Source organism: Alosa alosa, chromosome 2 (assembly GCF_017589495.1).
Source record: "Alosa alosa isolate M-15738 ecotype Scorff River chromosome 2, AALO_Geno_1.1, whole genome shotgun sequence".
NCBI classification, from domain to species: Eukaryota; Metazoa; Chordata; class Actinopteri; order Clupeiformes; family Clupeidae; genus Alosa; species Alosa alosa.
The window spans coordinates 19,745,045-19,759,275 of record NC_063190.1 but is presented as its reverse complement, the minus strand read 5'-3'; the positions used below and the strand labels follow the sequence as shown (position 1 = coordinate 19,759,275).

The following is a 14,231-nucleotide window of genomic DNA, read 5'->3' as shown; positions in this document are numbered from 1 at the left end:
AGATAGTATGACCAGACCCAAATTCACTTGGTGAGTATTCTGGTCTGGTGTGTAAATCAGGTTTATAGGCCAAGTATACTTGAGTATACAAGGAATTTGGTCTCTGCATTTATCCCATCCGTGAATTAGTGTAACACACAGAGCACACAGTGAACACAGTGTTACAGTGGCGCTCGGGGAGCAGTGAGGGGTTAGGTGCTTTGCTTAAGGGCACTTCAGCCATGGATGTGGGCATGGGAGAGCAGTGCTCAACCACTTCCCCCGCCCACATTTTTCCAACTGGTCGGGGATCGGACCAGCAACCCTTCGGTTTCAAGCCTGAAGCAGTAGGCCACGGCTGGTCACGCTTCTGTTGGAATTGCTTTCAGTTGTTGCATCATAATGGGCCCAGACGTTGCGTTGTTCGTTTTGAAACCATTGGTATGCAATGTAAAGTATGTGGCTTAAGTGTCATTTGGGATAGGTGTGAGGCGTGACATGAGCATGTGTTTGTCGGCCTGGAGGGCTAAACCTTTGACTGGACCTTTGAATGGGCCACTTCAATCGCTTGTGATGCCTTTTAGTGACTGCACCTTTGAATCACCTTTATAATCACTGTGGGGACATAGGCCTAAGACTTGACATGTGTTCCAAGTTAACATTTTCTCTCAGCTTGTCAGAATTGGTAACGGTGAGTAGTAGAGAAGGCTCGTTGACTGCGTTAACATGCACTTATCCTGATTTCTATCATATTCACCATTCAGGAGAGTGCCACGTTATTTGGTTCTAATCAGCAATCTGTCTTGCATGTAGCACTCTAGAATCAGCAACTGTCAGAAACAGGGATAAGGTTTATAAATGCTACATACAGGACCCCGGTATTTTTCTTTTTTGAGTACTCCAGCTACAGTAGCATACTGGATTTCTCAAAACCAGGATAAGGGCTTATGCTGGGTTCTGAAATCGCGATATGATGTTTACCTGCGCAACACAAAACTGGAAAACTTAAAAACCTGACAATAACCAGGACATGTCCATGTAAACAACGCAGTTTGGACTGAAGTTTTGTGGCAATGGCAATACAGCATACTCCATAAATAGTGCATGGGGCAGCACAGCAGTTAGGTGGGCTCTTCATCACTACAGTTATCACCCATTAACTGCTGTCTTGCTGGGAGTTAATTGATTGGGGTCATAGTTTGTGTCATTTCAGTGGGGAAGAAGAACCATAGGAATTGATTTATTTTAAAGACCACTACTGGAAAGCAGGTAGCCTGTCAGTGTGTCGATGACCTCTCTGTTGCTGTCATAGGATGGACATTTGTTTTAAGCTCATGATGTTCTATTCATCATGACATGGAGAATGTTTCTTTTCAGTCTAAAACAAATTCACGTTTGTTTTTTCACAGAAAGACAAATGTTTTTCTGGGGTTTTTGTGAGGGACTTGTCTATCTCTCTCTCTCTCTCTCTCTCTCTCTCTCTCTCTCTCTCTCTCTTTTTTTTTCTCTCTCTCTCTCCTGTTTCTTCTTTACACTGTCAATGATGCTTTGTTTGTCCCAAGTCTCTCTCTCTCTCTCTCTCTCTTTCTTTCTCTCTCTTTCTCTTTCTCTCTCTCTCTCTCTCTCTCTCTCTCTCTCTCTCTTTCTCTCTCTCTCTCTCCTGTTTCTTCTTTACACTGTCAATGAAGCTTTGTTTGTCCCAAGGGGAGCTGGTGATGCAATCAGTGTTGAATGTCCTCCTCTTCTGGTTTCACCTGGCACTTTAACCCTTTCCCAGCTGTTCCCAGACCTGTGTCCTACAGTATCTTCTGTCAGAGAGACAGAAAGCCAGTGAGGGGGAGGGGGAGAATGTTTTACATGGTGACATCCTTCTGGTGGAACCTTCACTGAAGAACTCCACATTCCAGTGACATCATGTGATATTCCCACTCATCATGGTGGAGAAAGGAAAGTACTCAGTACTGATGTGTATCTGGATCATTGAATATATTTTTTTTATTTGATCTGTTTATGTTTATTGAATATTTTTGATTTGCCAAAAGTTCCAAACATACCATCTACAAAGAAATATGTGTGTTTGTGATATGCACATAGTACTATTTTGGGACATAAGCTGGCATAAGATAAAACATTTCAATGGTGTCACATAATTCTTTTACAAGTTAAGTATTTTAACCTGATGATGTAACAAGCTCTAACGTTGTCCCTGTCTCTGCAAAGTTATGTGTCTTTAACAGTTGGTTTCAGTAGCTTTGTAAAAAAACAACTCTCTCAGCTCTCTAAACATAAATTATCCTTGGCGTCTGTGAAGTCGTCAGAATCCAAGCCATTACTGTTAAGAGAGACTTATTTGTGGTGGCCCACCACAATAATAACATAATAACACCACACAATGATTTTCTATGTTGTACTATTTAAATTGGATGAAAAATTTTCACTGTATAGCTATGTGCACCCGCTGAGTCTCTCTGTCTCTCAATGAACCTGCATGCATGTTTAAAGAAAACATTAAAACATTTGTTGGCATCATAACCACGTTGCACAGGTTTGCATCACCTACCACCACAAATAGAATTCTGTGGGAAACACTGGACTAACTATTATGAGATTGCTGAAGAACAACATCCTACAAAAAGCCTGACGCAGGAGGACTGGCCCTAGTCAGTGCTGAATGGAGCTCCAAGTCTACTCTTAACAGGAGCTTGGCTAAGCTGCACCACTTTCTGTCAGACTGCTGCAGGAAAGCGGTGACACATTTTTGTGTCATCCCCATGGTACGGTCCTAAAGATAGCCCTGTTCAGAGATGTAGGTTACCCTCAGTCAGCCCCTCACATCCTTCAGTCCCTCCATCTCTCCCTTAATTACATTTACTGAAAGTGAGCGTTCGACATTAGAGGGACAGCTTGTGTAACACATAATGCTTAAGTCATATCTGTGCAGGTTATGGTTGAGCCTTACATGAATACAGTTTAGTGCTTTCCTGCTGTGAAAGAGAGAGACTACACTACATGAATACTCTTAGACTCCGACCCCCAGCATGCAGTTTGCTTTTCATTCCTTAAAGATAGCATGTAGACCATCTGTGCAAGGCCTGATTTACCGTGGCAATTAGTGGTGTACTGTTTTATTCAAGGACACCGCGTCCGCGACTCTATGTCCAGAGGAACTGGACTCTGATATTGCGACATTCTCACTATGAGCTGAGGAATGAAGAGTGAGAATGAGCTACAGGCTGTTGCAGTTAGTGAGTGAGTGTGTGTGTGTGTGTGTGGCACCTCTCTGCATGAGAGACATGCAGTTAGTGTGTATGTGGCACTTCTCTGCATGAGAGACATGCTGTTATGTGCCACCACAAAAGGGGTCTAAAATAATCATCAGTTATACTTTGGTAGTGTAAGAGGCTTTTGATGAAGATTTGCTGCATCTGAAGTACACTACATTTCCCAGAATCCACTGTGAGCCCAATCATAGCGTCCCCAGATGTTTTTTGTAGTTCACTGGTTCAGTGGGGGTGTTTGAGTTGAGTGTTTGAGTTAAGAGGCTTACCATGGTCCACATGCTCTGGGGCATCTGGCCACTGGGATTCTCTGGTTGCTGGGATACTCTATAGCACCGGACCTGCTCATATCACATTAGCGTTCAGGGAGGATGTGTTTGCCTCTCGGGTCGTCCACCAGCTGTGAGTCACAGGATTGTTCGCCTCATGTGGGGCCCCTGTGATGTTCACATGATGGTTGGGTTGCACACTGGATCCATCTTCGAGCCGCTACAGTGTAGCTCTGGATCCACTGACCCTTCTTACATTAGTGCTGGTCATTACCACCCCCCACACACACACACACCACACACTTCCTCTTGTGTGTGTTCAGCCCACCTGTGGGCCTGTCAGACATCCTGGAAGCTCAGTCACATATTATTATCTCCGCTTCCCTTGGATTCCATTCCGATACGCTAAAGTTCAACTCTTGCTGAGGTCGTATAGAAGGGAGTCTTTGTGTACCATATGATATTTTATGAAGCCAGATAACAGCCTCTCTGGACTTTAAGACACATTAAAATGAGCTTGTTTAGCCTACATATCTTCTTTCAGATTCCTATAACTTTGGTATCACCTTATAGTCAACGTCATCTTCATAAAATCAACATACTGCATTTATTGGGCTGTGATTGGTTGATCACAACTGCATCTGAAGGTGGGACGGGCTTCCAGAGGTAACAACCTGTGTCCACCTTAAGCAGACGTGAGTTATTGTGTCAGATAAGGTGAGGGACTGGTTTAAAGGGACACAGAGTGGTTAGCTTAGGCTGAGCCCTTGCCCTGCTGAAGCTGGTTATGGGGCAAACTCCAGTGCCTTTGTTCCCCTCAGTAGTGGGGGAAGAGGGCATTGTAATTGGGTCAGTCTGTGTGCCCACTTGCATAACATAAAAAGCTCATGGTCTGATGTGCATAAAATGTTACAATATATGATGGGTAGAGGGTCACCATACATGATGATCCTGGTCTGGCTCAGATGAATGCCGATGTGCTGGATTTTAGTTTCACTTTTGGGACTTACTTCACCTTATGATGACGCCTGTTCTTGTTTAAGAAGTGAGTGGGTATTACTGGAGAGAGAGAGAGAGAGAGAGAGAGAGAGAGAGAGGATAGATAGATAGATAGATAGATAGATAGATAGATAGATAGATAGATAGATAGATAGATATATCTTGTGTCGGCTTGGGGCAGCTACAGCCAGAGAGGGACGGCGAGCTGGAGGGTCAGGGCCATTAGGATGTGGGGTTAAATTAAGGGTGATGGGACCATCACAACCAGGCTTCCTGCCAACCCAGCGTTGTGGTATAGACAGCAGAGACTCATTTAGACCGAGGAGTGGAGAACGTTCCTGTTGTCTTTGTCAGAGGGGTGTTGGGTAATTGTGCAGGTGTGTCCGTGTGTGTGAAAGGGCTTAGCCCCATACTGTGGTATTTATAGAATGCAAGCATAAGTTAAAACTTCAAAGGCCATCCTCTGCTGATGGATGAAGAGTAAGGCCTATAGATACTTGTAATTGTTTTAGTTTTAGTGTGAATAGTTGAAGAATTTTAAGCATCTGCAGCAGAAGATGAATGACCAGGTGTGTCCTGATGCTGAATCACTCTGCTCTGCAACAGAAAGTGGACACTCTTCATCTCAAAAACACCACAGAACACATTGTACTCCACTACAGAGAACTCAAACTACCACAACACCTGGAATCAAGACACGTTTCATAACTCAAATGCCTTGTGGTGAAAAGGATGAAATCCAGGCCTATTTTTGCATTGATGTGTTTTCAAAAGGATCAAATATGAGGTCTTGTCATTCACACTCACACTTTGTAAAGAAATCCCAGTCTAAGGGTCAGATATGCAATAAACCCAAGAGTTTCAGTTTCCTGAATTTTATGCAGACCGCCAGCTTTTTGTTTGTTCTTGGCACACTGCTGCTGGGTCTCCAACAGACTTCTATTCAGAAATGCTGCCAGTTGGGTTATAAAAACCCAGAGTGAGCCGCCTGGCATCAAAACCTTCACAACATCCTGTTATTGTTCTCCTACTGCTGCAGTGGCATTGGACAAGTGCTTGATGCCAATTTCCTGTAAAGCAGTTTAGCTCTAGGTGATGCATTTTGTTTCTATTTAATTGTGCAATTCGACATTTAAAATAATAATTTAGTCAATTGTGAATTGAAATAGGGTGCTGCTTTGAGATCCCTAAGGCTAACAACCCTAACAACACTGGTTTGTCTGGTACCTTTAGGCTACCTTAAGCAACACCTGCTAACCCATCGGGTTTAACCTGTGTTGTGTAAGAAGCCTACCCAGAAATCAAACCTGCCAATGTAGGTTATACTGTAATTCTGGGCAATAATGCTATAATGCTAGCCCGAAGTAACTCAAGGTCTAAAAGCACACTTGGAGTGTTCACATCTGTTGCATGTGGTACATCTCTGGTAAACTGTAACTCCAAAGGCATCACGGAATGAAATTCCCACACTGAACTCTCAGCTCAACTCTTTAGCAGAGATCTCTCTCCTCTCTCCCTTCTCTGCCCCCTCCATCATGTCCTCAGGGTTCTCAGCGTACTCAAGTCTAAAGTCCATTGAGGTTTCAGACCACAATTAGGCCTGATTGGCTACTTTCAGACCACATCTAAGCCTGATTGGCTACGTTCACACCAGATCCTCGTCAGATTGGGGTCAGAACCAGTCAACAGCTATCTGGGGTGTCCTACATCCCACTTGCCGTGACCATGACAGAGAGGCTCTGTAGAAATGAGAAAATGGTGGCACGTGGAACTGACCTAGAACTCACTGTTCTATTTAAAGACTCCTATGGTTGCAATGAAAATCTAGATCAAGACAGCTCTACAGTGCAGTGAGTGTAGGGTGGTTTCATTTTGGCACCTTAAAGTGGATCTATTTCACACACACATACTGTATGATATATTATGTAGTGTGTGATATCCAGTGCAGTGCATGTTAACCATATGCCTAGATGTATTAATCAATATATCTTATCCTGTCTTTGTAGCCTGGGTTTTCCCATGCTGCCTTGCGCATGATTTTATTCACGCTGCTAGGCAGCCTGGATTCCATGGACTTCGTTTTCACCTCAACGAAGGAACCAATCACAGAACGGAGGGGGGACAGCAAGACAATGACGACACACCGAAGCGGTTATGAGCTACGTACAGACTCACTACAGATTTGATAGACTTTCTCAGCGCCCAATAAATGGCTCTGGGCATTCGTAAACCACGTTTCAAATACGAGAAAATGAAAGTTCCTAGACCCCATCTCAATAAGATGAGCACTGACATTAGCCAGGCTACTGTCTTTGTAGAATGTTTCCTGAATAGATGCAGCCCAAGTCAAATGATAGCCCAAGTCAAAATAAACTGAACTTGAATCTTGCCCAATCACTAGATCTAGGCTCAAAACACACTTCTTCTGTGTGTGTGTGTGTGTGTGTGTGTGTGTGTGTGTGTGTGTGTGTGTGTGTGTGTGTGTGACACACCTCTTCTCCCTGGCTTTTTCTGCTCTTGTATGATTGTTATATCTGTATCCATGTATTGTCCTTTTCTGTAACTTAGCTATAATCTGCTTAATGCACTATGTACGGCACTTCGGTCAGGGTAAACTGTATTTTAAATGTGCTTTATAAATCAATTTGACTTACTTTCTTACATTGAATCATGTTAACCTTCTGAGGGTCTCTCTATTGGTGCTCCGTCCATGACCTCACCGAACCTGACCAGCCGGTTTGGGTTCTGCAATCCTCCCTCCGTGCCGCTCCACTTGCCTCTGCGTCCAGATGCTCCACTCTGGGCTGTGCTTGGAACCGCAGCCCAGCGTCACATCCAGTTTGGCATGAAGGAGCCGCACGTGAGTAAGCCTTCAGTCAGCTGGAAATCCAGGTGAACAGTCTTGGCTTATAGTCAACATATGTTTACGCTCACTCTCAGATGACACAAGTATTCAAGACAGACAACTACGGGACATTTAGGCATTCATTAGACTGATATGATGACAATGAAAATAATTCTTAATTTTAATTTATTTCATTCATATTCACGCGATTCAGCCGCCCAGTGCTATATTTGCACAACCTTGAGTGTGGATGGCGGTAAACATTCTGATCAGATTGAATTGTGTTATCTCCTCCCTCCTTTGTTCGGAGTTCTGGTTTAGAGTGTCCGTTACTCACACACACACGCGCGGGCGCGCTGAAATATTTTGCAGCAGCCTTGTGTCCATGTGTTCATTATGCCCTATGGGTAAGGAGCTGGCCATTGCAAACTCTGGGGTAGACATCTTGTGAATGGGTCCATTAATTAATTGTTGGATTAGATGGGATTATGTAATGGATAATCTTGGCTGAACACCAGCTGCCGAACACAGGAAGTGTCTGTCTGTTGGATTCCATCCATGGCACACACCCCCACCCCTCCCCTAATGCCATTTTCATCCTCATCTCACTCCCCCATCCCTTTCAATCTGTCATCTCATTTCCGTTTCTAAGTGGCGTAATTTTTTTGTATTCGTTGGCAGCAGCACAGTCCCAAATTCTGCCGAGTTCTGGCCCAGTCGTTGCCCTCAGGTCATAGTCCGGGGGGTTCCTCTTCACAGCCAGTTGCACTGCCCTGCCCTGCCCTGCACTGCCCACAGAGCCCAAAGTGGTCTCCGCAGGGAAACAGGAAGCTTTCTCATTTGTATTTCCAGTGAAACACACACACACACACACACACACACACACACACACACACACACACACACACTCGGTGGGTAGTCAGGAGCACGTGGTCATGGTGGGCACCTGGGGTCAGGGCTTTGGCAGCGCTAGGAAACTAAAACCTTGGCTTGCTCACTCACTGACTTATTTTCAGTTCTGCAAAGAATGTCTGTGGCACTTGCTTCAGCTATTATTATTATTTTATATTAACTGGAACTAGGAACATTGAGATCTCCGGCTCCATCCAATTTTTTGGTAACACTTTAGTAGAGCAGTCACATGTCGGCCAGTCATGTGTGGCTAATTATGTCAGTATAAGTCACTAATAAAGTCTGAATTATGTATAATATTCCTGTTGAGTTGGTCTCGTGGTGTTATTGTGACCTGTTTTAGTAGGTGTTCAGTTCAATCAGTTTAGTCTTATTTGCTTATTTGGGGACAGGTTTTATTTTGCATTTGCATCAGGGAGCTCATTGTGACCCCACTGTACTGCAGGAATAGCAACAGTATCAGTAGAGCTGTAGTTGATGCTAGTTGCTAGTAGATTACTTTTTAAGTTAGCGTCCAGCTTGCTTTTCTAAGCACAAACTCGTTTAAGAGGCAAAGTATGTTTCTTTTAGAAGTAGCTACCAAGATGGAAGATGGGGAATAGAAACAGAAAAACTGTGTCAGGGGAGACTAAGTGGCTTTGCTGGGATTATTTGGATATTGCATGACAAAGTTGGCCAAATATGGCAGGCAAACAAGACTGAACCCGTTCTGATCTCTGTCTGTCGGAGGTCCCCATGCCATCTTAAAGCCGAGATGTGTGATTATGGCGTCTGAAGTTTGGGCTGGGTCTCCAGAGATAACACTCTGCAAGATGCAAAACCTCCCTGTGTTTGTCGTGGCCAAGGCAAAGTTCACCAGGGTTTGGAGGTTGAGCAAGAGGCCCAGCCTATTCAACAACACTGCTGAAGTGGTAGTGGGACTGACTGCTGTATTTGTACAGGTGAAAGGTTGTCACTGGAATGCAGAATACAGATTATAGGTTTGGGGGAAATCAGTTCATATTCCCACGCACTACTTCTGGTTATGACATTTTTCATTGTGGTGTTGAAAATGAATATGACCTTGTTAATGAACTTTTTCATTGTGTGATTATGCACCTACTCTTTTTCTTCAACTCTGGGGGGATTCATTACATCCTGCCCTGCAACTGGAGGAGTTGACATTATCATACACTACTATTCAGTATCTACTCTGTGCATTTACCCAGGGTGTGGCATGACCTGCTGCGCTCGTCGCTTAACCCTGCACTAGCTGGAAAGGGCAGTTTAAATCCCACACTTCTGCAGATTATTGCAGCCAGCTGTTGATTTTCAGGTCAATCTGAGAAGTCCGCTTGTCTGGAGTGAGCTCCAGTGAGTCTTTTTGTGAGTGTTTTTTAAAAAAGAAATCTGTCAGTATGTTCGATGTCATTTCAGTAATTTTAATCCCAAATGGAAGTCTTTTTGTTTAATCTGTGATTTACTCATCCAGACTCTTTACTTCTGTTCCTTTTAGAAATAATTAAATATAAACAAAAGACATACAACCGATTGGTTTCTAATGATGCCATTTCTGAGAAACAAACTCGATCTGTTCGTGTTTTTTTAAAGAGAAACAAACTCGATCTGTCCGTGTTTTTTTAAAGAGAAAACCATGTCCTGTAGTCAGAGCAATGGTATTTTAATCCTTCACAACAGAGTGCCAACAGGTCTGAGATGTGATCTTGGGAGTCAAAACAGATTGATATCTCTACATCTGCAGCGTTGCACCATGGTCTTTGGAGTTTTTGTCATGTGCAGGTGTATTGTTTGCCTGTCCTGAGCATATTTGAATGCCACTATTCACTTGTGGTGTGTTAATGAAAATCCTACAGTTGTCTTCATCAACCTAATTGTTGTGGCACATCTTCCCATTTAGGTAACTTGTATTTGTGCCATTTGGTGTCCTAGCCTTGTTATTTAGTCAAATAATGTCTGAATATTTGTGCAGAAATTGTTGTTAGAAGAGGGCTTATATTTTTGCTAATATCTTGTTCTGTGTATTGCCTTGCAAAATGCAACACAAGGTTGTGCATCACCTTTAACATCACAGCTGTAATGATCACTAAAGACCTTCAAGCCATGATGTTGTTCATATAAATATATATACTTTATTCATCCCCAAAGGGAAATTACAGTGTTCCAGCAACACAGACACAGACACAGACACAGACACAGACACAGACACAGACACAGACACAGACCTGGAGTTTCTATGTAGGAATAAGGATTATTAGGACTGGTTTGGATGCTAGTATTTGTGTTTGTTAGAGTGATCCAGTGCTCCTGGACTGTCTTGGCGTACTATATGAGTTGAGTTGCTAGTCCAGGTGACTTTATCTCTTGTTGAACATGCTCCATGACACTGACGCCTGAGTAAGAAGGGTGTCGGTGATTGGATTAATGTCTGCCGTCGTTTGTCAACTGCATCCAGCAACTCGCAACACACACACACACACACACACCCTCCCTCTGGGCGAAGTGGTGATGTCACTGCGTACCGTATTAGCATTAGCCACCGTGACGGTGGCAGGATTAAACCGCGGCACTCTAAGAATAGACCTCCGCAAAAGGGGAGGGGCCTGCCCAGATTACCAGGGTCACTACTAGAGGGGGTGGAGCCAGAGAGAACCAATGTGAACCCCCACCTTTGAGTGGATGACCCCTGGGCAGCAGGACACATCTCCTTTGCCCTTGTTCTTCTGGGTGGGGTCAGTAAGTCTCTTCTTTAGTGTCCTTGGTGGCTACTGCGACCAAGCGTGATAAAATAGTGTTGTGGAGAGCAGCGCTGCGTCAGGTGGAGGTGATGCAGGAGAGGCGTGTGTGTGAGTGTGTGAGTGCAGGCCTCAGGCCCATCATCATTAATAGCTGAGCTATTCCAGTCATGCCCCCTCCGTTACCTGAGATTGACTTCCCTCTCTACAACGGAGGCCTCCATTCCAAGGTAATGTGCCAGGCTGGCATCTAGTGCAGAGATTGGACATAGAAGCTAAGGTAGACCAGTTACTGGTGTGGTGGCACAGTAGACACAAGTATGTGTTTATGTTTGTGCAACTGTGTGTGTGTCTGTGGTTCTGTGTGTGTGTGCCTGTGTGTGTGCCTGTGTGTGTGTGTGTGTGTGTGTGTGTGTGTGTGTGTGTGTGTGTGTGTGTGTTTATTTTGTGTGTTTTTATTTTGTGTGTATGTGCATACGTGTGTGTGTCTGTATGTGTACATCATCACAGTCCAATTTAGTGTTTATATCCACCTTCACACTGACGTCAAGCTTGTTTGAACATGGGAGACTTTATCACAGAGTGTGTTTACCACACAGACCGTGTGTGTGTGTGTGTGTGTGTGTGGGGAGGGTAAGGGAGACACTCTGTGTTGTGTGGTCAGTGTCTTTGGAACGTTAATCAGCTTAGCGTTCTGTGGGCTGCCCCCTCTGTCCCCTGCATTGTATCGTAACCTAGTTACTACAGCCACATCAGACCACCCTGTAGAAAACCTGCAGTCTTATCACAGTGCCACTAACAACGTAGTGTTGTACAATATAAAGTTGGACTGCACCAGGAGTGCATAACAAGTAGGGCTGCTCGATTATGGCAAAAATCATAATTATCATGATGATGAATGATCAATATTGAAATCAAAGCAAAGCATAAAAAACATGCAAAACATAAAGATAATGTATACAACAGTTACCACTGCAAAAAGGGATTGCACTGGGTTTGTAACTCAGGACAAAAGGAGAGCATTGTTACAAAACAACAACAACAACAACACATTGCATTTACATAGCACTTTTCCAGGCACCCAAAGCACTTTACAGTGAAGGGGGAACCTCACTAACTTCTTATCACTCATAACTCATTAAATTATGTTTTCACAATCAGTGGAAGTCATAATTGACGATTAATTGATTAATTTGATTAATTGCACAGGCCTAATACCAAGTATGTGTCGGTCTCCACCTCTGGCAAACCTGGTTGATGTTAACTCGAAGTAAACTTGTAGTAAATCCTATGAAGAGCCCTGGGTCTTCTGCTACCAAAACAAAGCCATGGTGCTCTGCTGTTGGAGGTTTACCTCACATTCCAAGTTACTTACTCAGGTTTCCATGTACTTGGAACATCCTCAGTTCCATCGGACTCTTATTCACCTGTGCATTTGAAGGAAGCTTGTTGGGAGGGTTGTTACAGTAATTCCCAGCACAGCTGCTGTAGGCTTCGGGATGGAGGTAATATGTTGGGGTATGCATGGAGAGATGGCAGACAATAAGCAGACATCCTGGTCAGAAACTTTTCGAGAATATGCAAAATGGAGACAAAACATTTACTTTTTTCACTTTTTTTTACTTTACTTTACTTTACTTTGGTGAAATGTACAAGGTAAGGAGTGGGAGAGAGATAGTGTGTTAAGACACTCATTCACACATTCTCGCTTTCATTCACACTCTCTCACTCTCTCTCTCTCACACACACACACACACACACACACACACACACACACACACACACACACACACACACACACACACTCTTTCCTCTTCCTGTCAAATCCCTTGAGTTCTAGTGACCCTGTTAAGTCCACATGTCAACACTGGCTTTCCTGCAGTGAGCCTATGTGTGGTGACTGACCGAGGAAATGTCTGTCTGTGACTGTGTAGAGTGACCAGTGAAGTCTGTCTCCGTGTTACTGGGTATTAGAGAGGGCACACTGGACCATACTGTCCTGACATGTCATCACATGTCCTGACTGACTGACTGACTGACTGACTGACTGGGATTGTATCCTCATCTCATAGGCCTGATACCAGTTTTTCTGAATGAATGAATGAATGAGTGGGCTGCACACACATGGATGAACAAATGAATGAGAAAAATACTGACTGACTGGTGAATGAATGAATGGATGAATGAATGAATGAAAGAAAGCATGTTGTGAGGCTGGTATGGATGGATGGATGGGTTGATGGATGGATGGATGGATGTATGAATGAAAGAAGGCATGTTGTGAGGCTGGTATTTATGGATGGATGGGTTGATGGATAGATGGATGGATGAATGAAAAAAAGCATGTTGTGAGGCTGGTATGGCTGTATAAATGAGTGAATGAATGAATGAATGAAAGAAGGCATGTTGTGAGGCTGGTATGAATGAGGGAATGAATGAGTGAATGAAAGAAGGCATGTTGGGGCTGGTATGGATGTATGAATGAGTGAATGAATGAATGAATGGATGAATGAAAGAAGGCATGATGTGAGGCTGGTATGGATGTATGAATGAGTGAATGAATGAGTGAATGAATGAATGAATGAATGAAAGAAGGCATGTTGTGAGGCTGGTATGGATGGATGGATGGGTTGATGGATGGATGTATGAATGAAAGAAGGCATGTTGTGAGGCTGGTATTGATGGATGGATGGGTTGATGGATAGATGGATGGATGAATGAAAAAAAGCATGTTGTGAGGCTGGTATGGCTGTATAAATGAGTGAATGAATGAATGAAAGAAGGCATGTTGTGAGGCTGGTATGGCTGTATGAATGAGTGAATGAATGAATGAATGAATGAAAGAAGGCATGTTGTGAGGCTGGTATGGATGGATGGATAGATGAATGAAAGAATGAATATATGAATGTACAGTATGTTCTCTCATCCATACCAGTCTCACAACATTCAGTCACAGCTTAACTCTGGGTGACTTACTCTGAATGAGACCTGAAGGAGACTGAATGGCGGTCCGTCCAGTGGAACCGGATGAAGCGTGCGGTGCCTCTGACCTTGCGTGTGTGATACAATGCTCTCCGGTGTTCTCGCTCTGACCTAACAACTGACTGCTCACCCTTCCCCATTCAACACGCATGAGCTCTTTGTGTGTGTGTGTGTGTGTAATTATGTGTGTGTGCGTGCGCATGGGAGGCCTGTGGAGGACTGAGTGATATCATGG

The 14,231-nt window shown here is 43.8% G+C and overlaps 1 protein-coding gene across 1 annotated transcript in view; it reads left to right on the top strand.

Annotated features, from left to right (window-relative positions):
- myo18aa (myosin XVIIIAa) overlaps window positions 1-14,231 on the top strand; it is an 82,895-nt gene that overhangs the window by 3,092 nt on the left and 65,572 nt on the right.